Below are 13,221 nucleotides of genomic sequence, written 5' to 3'. Positions count from 1 at the left end.
TACCTCCTAGGAATATGAAATGTATTAAATGAACTAAGACATGCAAACAATCCAGAGTCTGACATTGACAGTTATTATGATTTATATTATTATTTGATACACACTTGCATCAAGCAGAACGGCAAGGGCAACCATAAGTATAAGTAGTTAATGTTTGTCTTGAATGCCACATGAATGCTCTTTTCTCTTCTCTCAGTTATTTGATAATTGATATTGAGCTGTGAGATGACAAGTTATCTTTTTCAGGGGTGTTTTACAAATTAAGAGGAGATTCTCTCTCTCTCTCTTTTTTTTAATATAAGCTCTGCACCCAGCATGGGGCTTGAACTCACCATCCTGAGATCAAGGGTCTCATGCTCTACTGACTGAGCCAGCCAGGTGCCCCAAGAGGAAATTCTTAATAAATTCCCAAAGGGAATGACTTTCTAATTAAAGGGTTTCATAAATATGAATATAGCTATACTTTGGGGGTATAGATTTATATCTATTTATTAAAGATGTATCAAAAGTGACTGCCTATTGAACTTTCTCCCTAGGTTGGGTAATGTTTGGTGCAGGACACTTAACAATCCTAATGCGGAGCAGGTACCAAGAATAGGGCTTCAAGTTTTTTGGCTAAAACAAAAACAAAAACCAAAAACCCACCAAAAATAGGGAGAATTGTCTTGGCCAAAGTTTTTTGTTTTGATTTTTTTTAATAGACTGAGCCTATAAAGTTATAATATTTACCTGTCGATATCTGCCTGAATAACAGGGGGTCTGAGGATACTCTGTGTTTTTGACATGAATTTCCTACTGCTTTGAGATATTTTCCCAGGAAAGTTGTAACTTTCTTTGAGCCCTACGAACTCCCTCTTAAGGAATTCATTCCACCTAGATCAGAAGATGATCATGATTATTTCCACTGGTGAACAGTCAAACACTAGATGCTCATTCCCTTCAACCAATAATACCCTGACAATAAAAGTCTTAAACATTCTAACTACTAAGCCAGATTTATCTAAACTCAGATAATTTAGCCTATTTTCTATCATTAGTTTATATCTCATTTTTTGTTTGTATAAGTACTCAGATACATTATATGGGTTTTCATATCTTATTGTTTGAATTTTGCCTCTTTTTTCAGGTGTCTTTTCCATTACCATTGGTAACAATGGCCATCAGCCTATGTTTGGCTTTGATCCCTTTCGTGAAGTCTCCATATATGCATTATATCTATGTGTGTCGCTTTGTTCTCAGTGGACTTCTGTTTTACATACCTTTAATATATTTTAGATTGAGCCTGGTTTGGTTTGAAAAGATGAGACGCTATTAACAATTGCAGTTTAATATTTGCATCCCTGATGTGTCTGAAGAACAGATGTCAGAAGTAGAAACTGTTAAAAAAAAATAGCCTTTTAAACAAAGATTTTAAAAAAAGATCATGGAACAGTAATGATGAAATGCCCATGGTAACTTTCTTTCTCCAATGAATAGTGTATAGAGAGGTGCCCATGATAGTACCTAGCTTTAAAAACCATGCAGAAATCATTTTATAACTAAAGGTCTGTTTTGGTTTGCACTGCTTGATACATTGGTGATATTTTTCCCTCTTCCATTTTTTTTTCATCATTCTTGAGTCCTTCTATTGGTGCTGATTTGAAGATAAAAGAATAACACTATTTGTCTTATTAGCTTTTCCCTACCAGTAGTATTTTTTCAACATAAAAGCTATTTTGAAGCATGTGTTTTAGGTTATTTTCCTTTGTACTCCTTCCTCTAAATTCTGAGGAGCCTTAGAAGAACAAGTTTACTATGTCTTCATTTGATTAAAATGTGACTTATTTACAGCTATGTAGTTGTATGTATAAAGTGTGTGTAACAGATGGCAGAGTGGACAGTATCCCAGTCATGGCTGATTTATCTCAGCTGATTCATGTACCCTATTCTTTTTTTTTTTTTGAGAGAGAGAGAGAGAGAGAGTGAGTGAGCATGAGTGAGAGGGGCAGAGGGCAAAGGAGAGAGAAACTCAGATTCCACACTGAGCATGTGGAGCCCGACATGGGGCTCGATCTCACAACCCTGAAATCATGACGTGTGCCAAAACCAAGAGTCGGAAGCTTAACCAACTGCACCACCCTTCCAAAACATTTCTTAATAAGAAGCTGAAATGTGGTTTCTACCTATCAAGTGAAATCCTCTTTTGCATTACACCCTTTCAGGTATTTGGTGATAGCTATCTCATGGATCTGAATCTTCCCCTCTCTAGATTTAACACCCCTCCCACCCCGCCCCGTATTCAAGAGTTGCTGCTTTTGAAAGCCTTGATTCCTTCACCCCTCCTTGCTAGGATTTTTTTATGTTAAGAAATCCTTAATTTTTTATGTTGTAAACAATATAGACTTTCTAGATATGGTCTGATTGTGGCAGGGTAGAACACATCTATCATGTCCCTTGTTCTAGACATTATAGTTTTGTTCGCTGTTTTGGCACCAAAGTCTTTCCTATAAATTATGGCTTGAGACATGCCTATTCTAAGACTGTGTGGAATAGATACCCTCTGTGCAAGTCTGTCAGGTCAATAAAATTTCTCAGGGAAACTTTTGTTTCACAACAAGGTGACAAGAAATAGGCTGATGGTAGCAAAAGCCAGGGTTTTAACATTTGTCTTTCAAGGAAGATTGCAGCATGAATTTTATATGGTTTTTATATATGCATACTATATATATATTATATATATAGTATACATATATATGTTTTTATATATGTAATATATACATTATACATATATATGTTTATATGTAGGAAATGAGTCCTTCTAGAATCATTGTATAACAAATCTGCTTTCCAATTCCTTTTGTACCACTCCTGACCATGAGTGCTTTACTTTCCTGTCATATTTACTTTAAGTGGAGTCTGTTTTGAAGCCAATCTGTCAAGAATTCCTTTGATGACATTAAGCAAGGGGCTTATTTGCTATACTCTGAAGTGCAGTTAATGACACTTACCCATTTGACCCAAGTGTACTGTGGAAATTAATAAGTTGTGTATGACTGTACTTTGAAGTTTAAAAGTGATCTCATCTCTATTGTGTAAATAGGGCCTTTGAGATATTAACTCTTGTTTGCATCATGAAATCGGCAAAGCAGATAACATCTGAGGAATTTTCACTTCCTCTCTAGCCAGAGCAGGTTTAGAATAGCTCTGAGAGGGTGAATTAATTTCCTAAGGTTGGTTACCATAACAAATTATCACAAATTTGGTGGCTTAAAAAACCAGAAATTTATTCTCTCACAGTTTTGGAGGCTAGAAGTCCAAAATCCAGGTGTTGGCAAGATTGGCTCTTTTTGGAGGTCCTCAGGGAGGATCAGATGGTCCATGCCTTTCTCCTAGCTCCTAATGATGTCTGGAATCCTTCACTTTCCTTGGCTTTTAGCCGCATCACTCCGGTATCTGCCTCTGTCTTCTCCCCTGTGTCTCTTTGTATGTCAAATCTCCTTCTTTTTTCTCTTGTAAGGGCACTCATCCTAAATCCAGGACGATTTCATCTTGAGATCTTTAATTACATCACAAAGGCCCTTATTCCAAATAAGATCCTATTCTGATGTTCCAAGTGAGTATTTTTTAGGGGAGCCACTATTCAACCTACTAAGCTAGGTCTTCCTACTTATCAAATTCGATTCCCTATTTGTGTGGTAACCTCTTACCATACAGGCTGATTCATGTAGGCCACCCTCTTTTTACTTCTTTCTGTGGGTGCCAATTCATCTGCATGCTGGAGTTGGAGCTATAATATATAATCTGGAAGGATCTTAAACTCCATCTCAGGATGTAGTACTGTGAGCCTCTCCATATTAGCAATGTGTCCTGAAAGGATAGAATCAGTATTTCAAAAGAGATCATAAACTAGACTTGAGGATCATATCCAGGTAATCTCTAGAGCTGGATTATTATGATCCTGATGTCAGAGACCCTAGAAGACAAAGAGAGTACCCTGGGAATTCTTGACAAGCAAGAATCTTGATGTTGTGGGCACCTGGGTGGCTCAGATGGTTAAGCGTCTGCCTTCGGCTCAGGTCATGATCCCAGGGTCCTGGGATCGAGTCCCGCGTCGGGCTCTCTGCTCCTTGGGAGCCTGCTTCTCCCTCTGCCTCTCTCTCTGTCTCTCATGAATAAATAAATAAAATCTTTAAAAAAAAAGAATCTTGATGTTGCTATTTATGCCACTTTTTCTTGTCTAGGCTAATGATGAGGTTGTAAAGAAAATAATTGTGCTTCGGTGGCACTGTTCGTGTCTTTCCATTAGACCTAGAAGATGGAGTTCTTGGAGATGACATCTTTTGTTCAATTTGCTTAAGTGTCAACTCTATGCCAATGGGTTAGGCATGTTGGGATATTTCCCAGCATATAGATGTGTGCTCATTTAGAAGCGTGGGAAACAAACTACCTGAATATAGAGAAGTCACGCAGTAAATTTGTAGAAAAGAAAGCTTCAGTCTTATATTTCTAAACAAGGTACTTCTGTAACTTTGAGATGAGAGAAAATATTAAGCTTCCCTTTACTTTCACCTGTGGTGTTGGGCCTTCGATGAGCCTTTTCAATATAGAAAATATTCTCTTTTGGTTTTGGGGAAATTTTCTTGAATCATTTCATTGATAAGTTCCTTCTCTCTATTTCTGTTGTTTTGTTTTTCCAGAATTTTTATTATTTTGATGTTGGACCTCCTGGACTGGTCTCATGATTTTATCTTTTCTTTCCTATTTTTAATCTTTGTTTTTACTTCTATTTTTTTTCTCATGCTTCCCTCTTTCTTCATTCTAATTATTATATTTTTAATTTTCAAGGTCTCATTTGTATTTCTTTTTAATAACATTGCTTTTGGCTCAAAGATTCAATATCTGCACTTGTATTTGTATTGTCCATGTTGAATTAGGGTTTTCTCAGATGTCTTGTAAGCCTTAATTGTCTCCTTATGATTAATGAGCCAAAAAGTTGATGGGAATTCTGAATGTATGCATAAGGTTTATGAAATTGAAAATTGACTGTAGTTGTTCCTCTTTATCCATAGTTTCATTTTCTGCAGTTTCAGTTACCTACAGTCAATTGTGGTCTGGAAGCAGATGACTGTCCTACATCTTGTCAGAAGGTCAGTAGTAGCCTCACGCTAAGTCACAATGTCTGTGTCACTGACCTTACTTCATCTTATCATGTAGGCATTTTATCTTCTCACATCACAAGAAGAAGGGTCAGTATAGCACAGTAAGATACTTTGAGAAAGAAAGAGGGACCACATTCACATAACTTTTATTACAGTATATTGTTAAAATCATTCCATTTTATTATTAGTTATTGTTGTTAACCTCTTACTGTGCCTAATTTACAGATTAAACTTTATCATAGGTAGGTGTACATAGGAAAAAACAGTATATGTAGAGTTGGGTACTATCTTTGGTTTCAGGCAGCCAGTGGGAGTTTTGGAATGAATAATCCATGGATTAGGAGTGACTACTGTATATGGTGATATGGGTGGACTAATTATTAAGAACCCCCCAAAGATAAAATCGGTGTATCTGTCATCTTGGGTTGGTCAGGTTCCTCAGAGAAATCTTCTAATCTTCTCTCTGAAGGGCAAGGCTCTGACTGCTGTAATGTTACTGGGGGCTGAGCTGGAACAGGACTAGAGAGCACAGTCTCAGCACTTAGTAATCAGTATATTTATAATCACATTTAGATCCCTTATTTCCACATGGTACCTAGAACTCCGACTGTGCTGAGGTCTCCCAGAAATAAATCTCTGGTTCTCCGTTCTTTGCTGTGGTAGCACAGGATAGGAGCAGTTACTAGGGGTGAAGAGTAGAATGGAGACTCTAGAAGTTATTTCCACTTAATCCTCCTTATTTAGGTGCTGCCACTTCCCCCCTTCTCCAGTCATGAATAATTGCATGACTTTATATGAGGCTCTGAGCATTCTGTAGTACACATCAAATTGTTTCTCAGCTTCTCCCACTTTTAGTTTAGGGACCCACTGTCTTGAGTCTGCTAGTCAGTCACCTTTCATGAATTCACTTTCCAGTTTCCAATATTTTATTGCTCTCCTCTTTCCCCCTTCTTCATGGGGTTATTTTAAAATTTCCTCTACTGTAGTTTTAGTTGGATTCCAGAAGAGGGGCTGAAATAGATGTTTTTTCAGTCTGCCATCCTAACTTGGAAGCCTAAGTTTCAGTACATTTAAGAATGTTAAAATATGTGTTGCAAAGATTTTTTAAATAAATACTATGTGTGTCAAGAAATCTGAATTGAAGGAGCGGGTAGCAGGAAGCAAAAAAAAAATTCTGAATTGATAAGACTACTCTTAATAAATTTCAAAGGAGAGGTATTGAAAGAGATTTGACTTATAAATCTTTGTCTCAATGGCATAAATTATTTTAAAACAAAAATGTAATTTCCTCATTGTGTTTCATTGGTATAATGCAATACCTTCTTTCTTTTCAATGGCTGACCCCATTCACAGCTTAAAATTCACAGCACAAAATCTTCCAAGATGTCCTGTATTGTTACTACTCTCCAGTCCTACGTTTTTAGGTTAATTGCTAATTCAAAATTTCTGTGTATGTTAGTCTTATGGAGGATGACGTGTCTTGTGGCAAGCCAGAAAAGTCTTCATTACATAGAATCTATGTGCACTTTAGTATATGAGGAAGATCCTATTGGTTGTCTCCTTCTCCCCTGCTAAGCAAAAACCAATTTTATTTAAGTAAAAAGCAAAATCATTCCCAGCTTCAGGGGATAAATTATAATTGATCTTAGCTAATCACTATAATCCCATGCTCCCAGGCTGTGATTAGTTTAGGGGTAGGCATGTGATCCAGTTTTTGTCAATGAAATGTAAGGGAGAGTCTGATGTAGAATTTATAAGAAATATTGTTCTCCCTGATTAAAAGACAGAAACCAGAAAAAGTTCCCTATCCTTTCCTTTCATGAATTTTGTCATGTAAAGATGTGATACTTGAAGTTGTGCTGGCTGTCTTGTGGACCTGAGGTGAAAGTTAGGAGAACCATGGAGAAACAGATAGAACCCTCATATCATTAACCTGAAAATTTAACCATCCCTGGAACTGCTTGCCTCTAAACTTCTTACTTTGTGACTTAATTGAATATGCTTATGATTTAAGGCACTTTTACCAGTTTTTCTACTTTAAGCTGAAAATATTTTAACTGGCAGGTGCCTGGGTGGCACAGTCAGTTAAGCCTCCAACTCTTGGTTTAGGCTCAGGTCATGATCTCAGGGTCCTGGGATCAAACCATGTTAAGCTCCACGCTCAGTGCAGAGTCTGCTTAGGATTCTCTCCCCCTCTCCCTCTGCCCCTCCCCCACCATGCTTTTTCTCTCTTTCTCTCTCTCTTTCTAAAATAAATAAATAAATCTTTAAAAAATATATTTTAACTGACAGAAGTGGTAAAATGCAGGGTGTTTGGTGGTGGTCACTAAGTGATGAGAGAGGGTAATCAATCTCTTTAAACCTGTTTTATTATTTAGAAATTGGAGTTAAACTTACCATGTAGGTTTGTATGGGAATTATATTAAAAATAAGATAAAGGGGCGCCTGGGTGGCTCAGTCGTTAAGCGTCTGCCTTCGGCTCAGGTCATGGTCCCAGGGTCCTGGGATCGAGCCCCATATCGGGCTCCCTGCTCTGCGGGAAGCCTGCTTCTCCCTCTCCCACTCCCGCTGCTTGTGTTCCCTCTCTCGCTGTCTCTCTCTGTCAAATAAATAAAGAAAATCTTTAAAAAAAAAAAAAAAAAAAAAGATAAAGTATTTTTCTCAGTGACTGGCATATGGCAAACTCTAAATAAATAGTGGTTAACACTATTTTAAATTAATTAAGACCTCTACCTTCTTTTACTTTAAAAACTGTCTTACTAATACTCATGATTTGGCCTAATGACACTATGCTAATTGGAGGCAGGCACAGCCTTATATATAAGTATTTTCATGTTCATTATGTGGCACATGGTAATGTTCCATAAAATTTATAAAACAAATGAACACAGTAGGTATGTAATACATTTTTATTAGAGGAACAAATAAATGAATAAATGAGTGAGTGAATGAATATCAATATCAATAGAAAAATATTAACTCTCCATAGAAGATTGTGTTGTGCCACTTACTGCAATAAAGTAATCCATTGCATCATGGGAAATTATCCTGGAGCTCCTCATGAGAAATCTCTTTGAACTGCGTTAAGGACAGACCTTGTCTCTCACCTTATCTGGGATTTTATCTGAAAATCTTACAGGCTTGTGTAGTATCAAATTTCAATTTATATAATATGCATTTAGCATTTTGCCATAAACAGAACTCATTAAAACAAACTGAGTGCATCAGAGAGGTTTCTACAGAACAAGGTGTTCCTTATAAAAGCCTGTGACCTCTATAATTCTCTTCCTCTTCTGAATTGATGGGCTCATTCTGGGCAGCAACCAGAGTTCCAACTTGAATTTCATCATCTGTTGGTCTCAATCTTATCACAGCAGTTTGTTCTTTTAAAAGACATACATAAAATTGAAAGATAATATTATTTTCTTTTGCTTACAGGAAACGCGTTGTGTTTCTCACTGAAAAATTCTGGCTCACATAACTCCTGATGTTACAACTGAACTCAAAGCCCATTCTTGGTTTGGAATTTTTTAAAAGCCTGATTGCAAGCTCTGCAGAAATCATAATTTAAGAAGTAAGAGCTCAGAACTTTGTGATGTTTTGTTGCTGGTTCAACAGCATCCAAGTTACCTCAGGTCAATATAAAGGAAATGACCTAAACCAATGATTAAATTTGTGTAAAGTCCGCTGGAGACAAGTAAATGATTTATGTCTAAATATTTTATGAGCCTAAAGGCAGAATCTGAGACATACAGTTTTGAAAAGCCAAAGCCATCGAAGAATTAATGCTGTAGTTTCTTTGGTCGCTCTTCTGGAAAGCCATCGAAAGATTATGGGCACACATCTGTGGCTGAGGGAAAAAAGCCACTAATGGGACAGTGCCATATGCTTTCTTCATCTTGTATATGAGCTGAAAAATGGCCTTTGTTGAGTCTCATGGGATAAGTAGTTTTCAAACCCCAGTCAGTGGAAGACTCAGCTTGTGGTCTGATGAGGGAAAATGTTCATTCACAAACTTATGAGTCAGTAATGACAGGAGGGACAGTGTAGTGGTTAGTTAGACCCTGACTACATTGAGGAGATTTTAGCTATGGTAAAACTAGTAAAATGAGGGCTCAGACTCCAGTGTGAGAGAATATTCAGCCGGAGTTTCTAAATTAGGGTATAGAAAAAGTTTGAGAATGACAATTATCACTCTCCATATTGGAGGAGGAGATTTTGTTTGCAGATTCATATTGATGATGGAGGTGTATGACCATATTCCATCCTCATAGGATTGTTGTGAGCCTTAAATAAAATTATGAATGTAAGTTGCAGAGCTTATAATAAGTACCCAGCAACTGTTATATATATATGCAGTAAAAAGAGCCATTTTAGGCAAATTATTTAGATTATTTTTAAACACTACTCCAAATCAGCCATTCGATCTCAGACATCCATGCTCTACTGATTCTTATTTTTATAACAAGATAGAATGGATGATAGAATTTCTGACACCTTAGGAGAGAATTACCTTTCATTCCACAAGTGTGAAGTCTCCTTAAACAGCACTAGGCGATTTCAGCAAAGTTGAAAACGATAATGCTGATTACTAGAACCAGAGCTCATTGCCAAATAGTGTGTCTGAGAGCCTACAGAAGTTACCTGCTAGCCTCATCTGCCTCAAAACCTCTCCTCTCCTCTCTCCCCCTTCCCACTACATCTTGCCAACTTTCTGTTTCTATTAGAAATGGTTGGCAACTTGAGAAAAAAGTTAAGTGTATTAAAGAACATGGTCAAGCTATGTGTTCTTTTCAAACTTTGAAGGGGTACATTTCAGAATACAGAAAATCAGAAAGAAGAGAAAACCTCATAAAGCTACTTGAAGGGGAAAGGAAGATATGAACCCATCTTCAGATATATGACTATAATTAGCATAGCACACACGCAAAAGTTTTCTCTCGCCTTTAGGTCAGTGAAAGACATTTTCTGGAAAGTGTCTAACGTTAAGTCTTTTAAGGATTCATTTATAATTTATATTTTCTTCTTATTTCTTCTATTGCTCAACTTACTTTCTTGGTAGTGAAAATTATTTCCAAATGTGTGAGTTTCTTTCAAAAGTTGGAGATAGGATATCAGGGGGAGAGGATAAAATGTCAACATGTCCCAAAGTTTCATGTGGGTTGATCCAATCTCAAAGGAGCAGTTCTTTCAATACAGTGTAAAATTGTTATGTAACTGTACCCTAATATTTTCATGTCCCTACTTGAGCTGTTGGACTAGAATCTTTTACTGATATTTCAAACTCAGCATGTATAAAATTGAACATCTTCCCTACCAAATCCACTCTACTTTTATTTCTCAGTAGGCAGCATCAATATCTTCCCAGCGGGCACCTGGGTGGCTCAGTTGGTTAAGCGACTGCCTTCGGCTCAGGTCATGATCCTGGAGTCCCTGGATCGAGTCCCGCATCAGGCTCCCTGCTCGGCAGGGAGTCTGCTTCTCCCTCTGACCCTGCCCCCTCTCATGTGCTCTCTCTCATTCTCTCTCAAATAAATAAATAAAATCTTTAAAAAAAAATATCTTCCCAGCAATGTAGACTCATACTTAAGAGTCATCTTTGAGTCCTCCTTTCCCTCACTTCCCCATATTTAATTGACCATCTACATTCTATTAATTCTACCTTGACAGTGTTTCTCACATTATTGCTTTTCTCTTTTCCATTGCTGCATCTACTTTTCTAGCACAAGTCCTTAACTTTTTTTTTTTTAAGATTTTATTTATTTATTTGACAGAGAGAGACACAGCGAGAGAGGGAACACAAGCAGGGGGAGTGGGAGAGGGAGAAGCAGGCTTCCCGCGAAGCAGGGAGCCCGATGCGGGGCTCGATCCCAGGACGCTGGGATCATGACCTGAGCCGAATGCAGACGCTTAAGGACTGAGCCACCCAGGCGCCCCTAGCACAAGTCCTTAACTTCTGACCATCAATTCTGGGGTTTTTCCAACACCAACAACCAATACTCTTTTTTTTTTCCCTATCACTTTCTGCAATACTCTCCTGTGATGTCATAGAAAGATATTTGGTCTTTGTCCCCCATTCTTGGCATTTTCCTAAACCCTTGGTATTTCCTGAGTGATAGGTGATAGGAGCTTCTTTTGTTCTAACAAAGTGACTCTTGGTAGGACCCTAGGTAGCTTCAGGATGGGGGCTGGCCATTGGAAACACCAAGTCTTAATTAGAATCTTAGACCTTTCAGCCTCACCTTCCCAATCTCTGGTGAGGGGAGATGGGCTGAAGATTAGGTTAGTCACTCATGGCCAATGATTTACTCAATTGTGCCTATGTAATGGAACCTCCATAGAAACCCCTACATGATGGAGTTCAGAGAGCTTCTAGGTTGATGAACACATCCACATGCCAGGAGGGTGGCACACTGCATCTCTAGGGTGACAGAAGCTCCTGGGAGCAGGACCCTTCCAGACCTTGCCCTATGTGTCTCGTTATCTGGCTATTCATTTGTATCCTTTAAAATGCCCTTAATAATACACCAGTAAGTATAAGTATGTTTCTCAGTTCTGCATGCTGTTCTAGCAAATTATCAGACCTGAAGAGGAGTATTGGGAACCATGGTTTTGTAGCCTGTCAGTCACAAGTATGGGGGAGGCTCAGGATTTGTGATTAGCATCTGAAGTGGGATCTTGTGGGACTGAGCCCTTAACCTGTGGAGTCTTCACTAACGTCAGTTAAGTAGAAGTATTGAATTGAATTGTTGAACATCCAGTTGGTGTTCAGAGAATCAGAGAATTGACTGCTTCATGTTTTGGAAAACACTCTAGAGTTGGTGTCAGAAGCGTTACATGAAAAAAACCCTTACCTTTTATTAATTTTTCAGCATCTAGTTGCATTCTTTTCCAATCTATCTACCTCATTGGTACGAATTGTCATCTTCCTGAAGGAGAGCTATGAACATGTCATTCCCTTGTTCAAAAATCCTACAGTATCTACCCTAAAAAGCTTTGGGTAATGTTTAAAGTTCTTCCATGATACTTACATATGGTTCTAATTTTTATTTTTTAATTTTTTTTTAAAGATTTTATTTGTTTATTTGTCAGAGAGAGAGAGAGAAAGACTGAGCAAGCAGGGTAAGCAGCAGGCAGAGGGAGAAGCAGGCTCCCTGCTGAGCAAGGATCCCGATGTGGGACTTGATCCCAGGACCGTGGGATCATGACCTGGGCAGAAGGCAGACGCTTAACCGACTAAGCCACCCAGGCGTCCATGGTTCTGATCTTTAAAATATGCATCATATATTGAGCTTCCATGTCAAGAACAGGTGGAGGCTTCACCTGTGTTATCTTTTGTTCTCATTATTAGGTCTGTGTGGTAAGACTCTACCAATGATTCCCCCACTCCTTGACTTGAGTGGGATGCGTGGGTGTATTCTGGTTATTGGGAAGATGCAGTTGTCATGGAGGCCTCCCATGCTGAATCAATGGAAGAGAGTTTTGAAATGCAACCAAGGAGAGAAGAAGCTCTTCTTTTAACACAAGGACTTGAAGTTATGCTAGTTGGAGAGATATGAATCTCTTCAGTAGCTGCAGGGAGGCTCTCTAACTTGTTTCATGTTTTTGAGGATAACCAAAGAAAAACAAACCAAAGACCCAAACTCCAGCTCACACTGGAGGATTATCTTCCTTTCCTCCCCCATCCCGAGGCTTGATGCTTACTCTTCTTCCCTCCCCAGCAGTGAAAACTGAGGGCAGGAAGGAAATGACTATGATTCACAACTTATGCTGGAAGAAAACAAAATTTCCCATGTGCTAAAGAAAGCTTATGAATAGCTAGCTGCTGGGGAAACTGCAGTGCCCAGGAAGTGGGGAAGGGGGAAGGCAACATGATGAAGAAAGTGGAGACTCTGGGGGGAGAGAAAGTGATAGGAGCATAAGAAATAGAGAGAGGGTCAGTACGGGAAAATCTCCTAACTTAGGAAGCGTTCGTTTGAGCTGGGCAGCTCAATTCTATATCGTTTTCTATTTACTGTGGTAAAATATATATAACATAAAATTTACCATTTTAATCATTTTAAAAATGTTTAGTTCTGAGGCA

The sequence above is a fragment of the Neomonachus schauinslandi genome, chromosome 4 (assembly GCF_002201575.2).
Source record: "Neomonachus schauinslandi chromosome 4, ASM220157v2, whole genome shotgun sequence".
Classification (NCBI taxonomy): domain Eukaryota; kingdom Metazoa; phylum Chordata; class Mammalia; order Carnivora; family Phocidae; genus Neomonachus; species Neomonachus schauinslandi.
Note: the sequence above shows the minus strand (reverse complement) of the source record.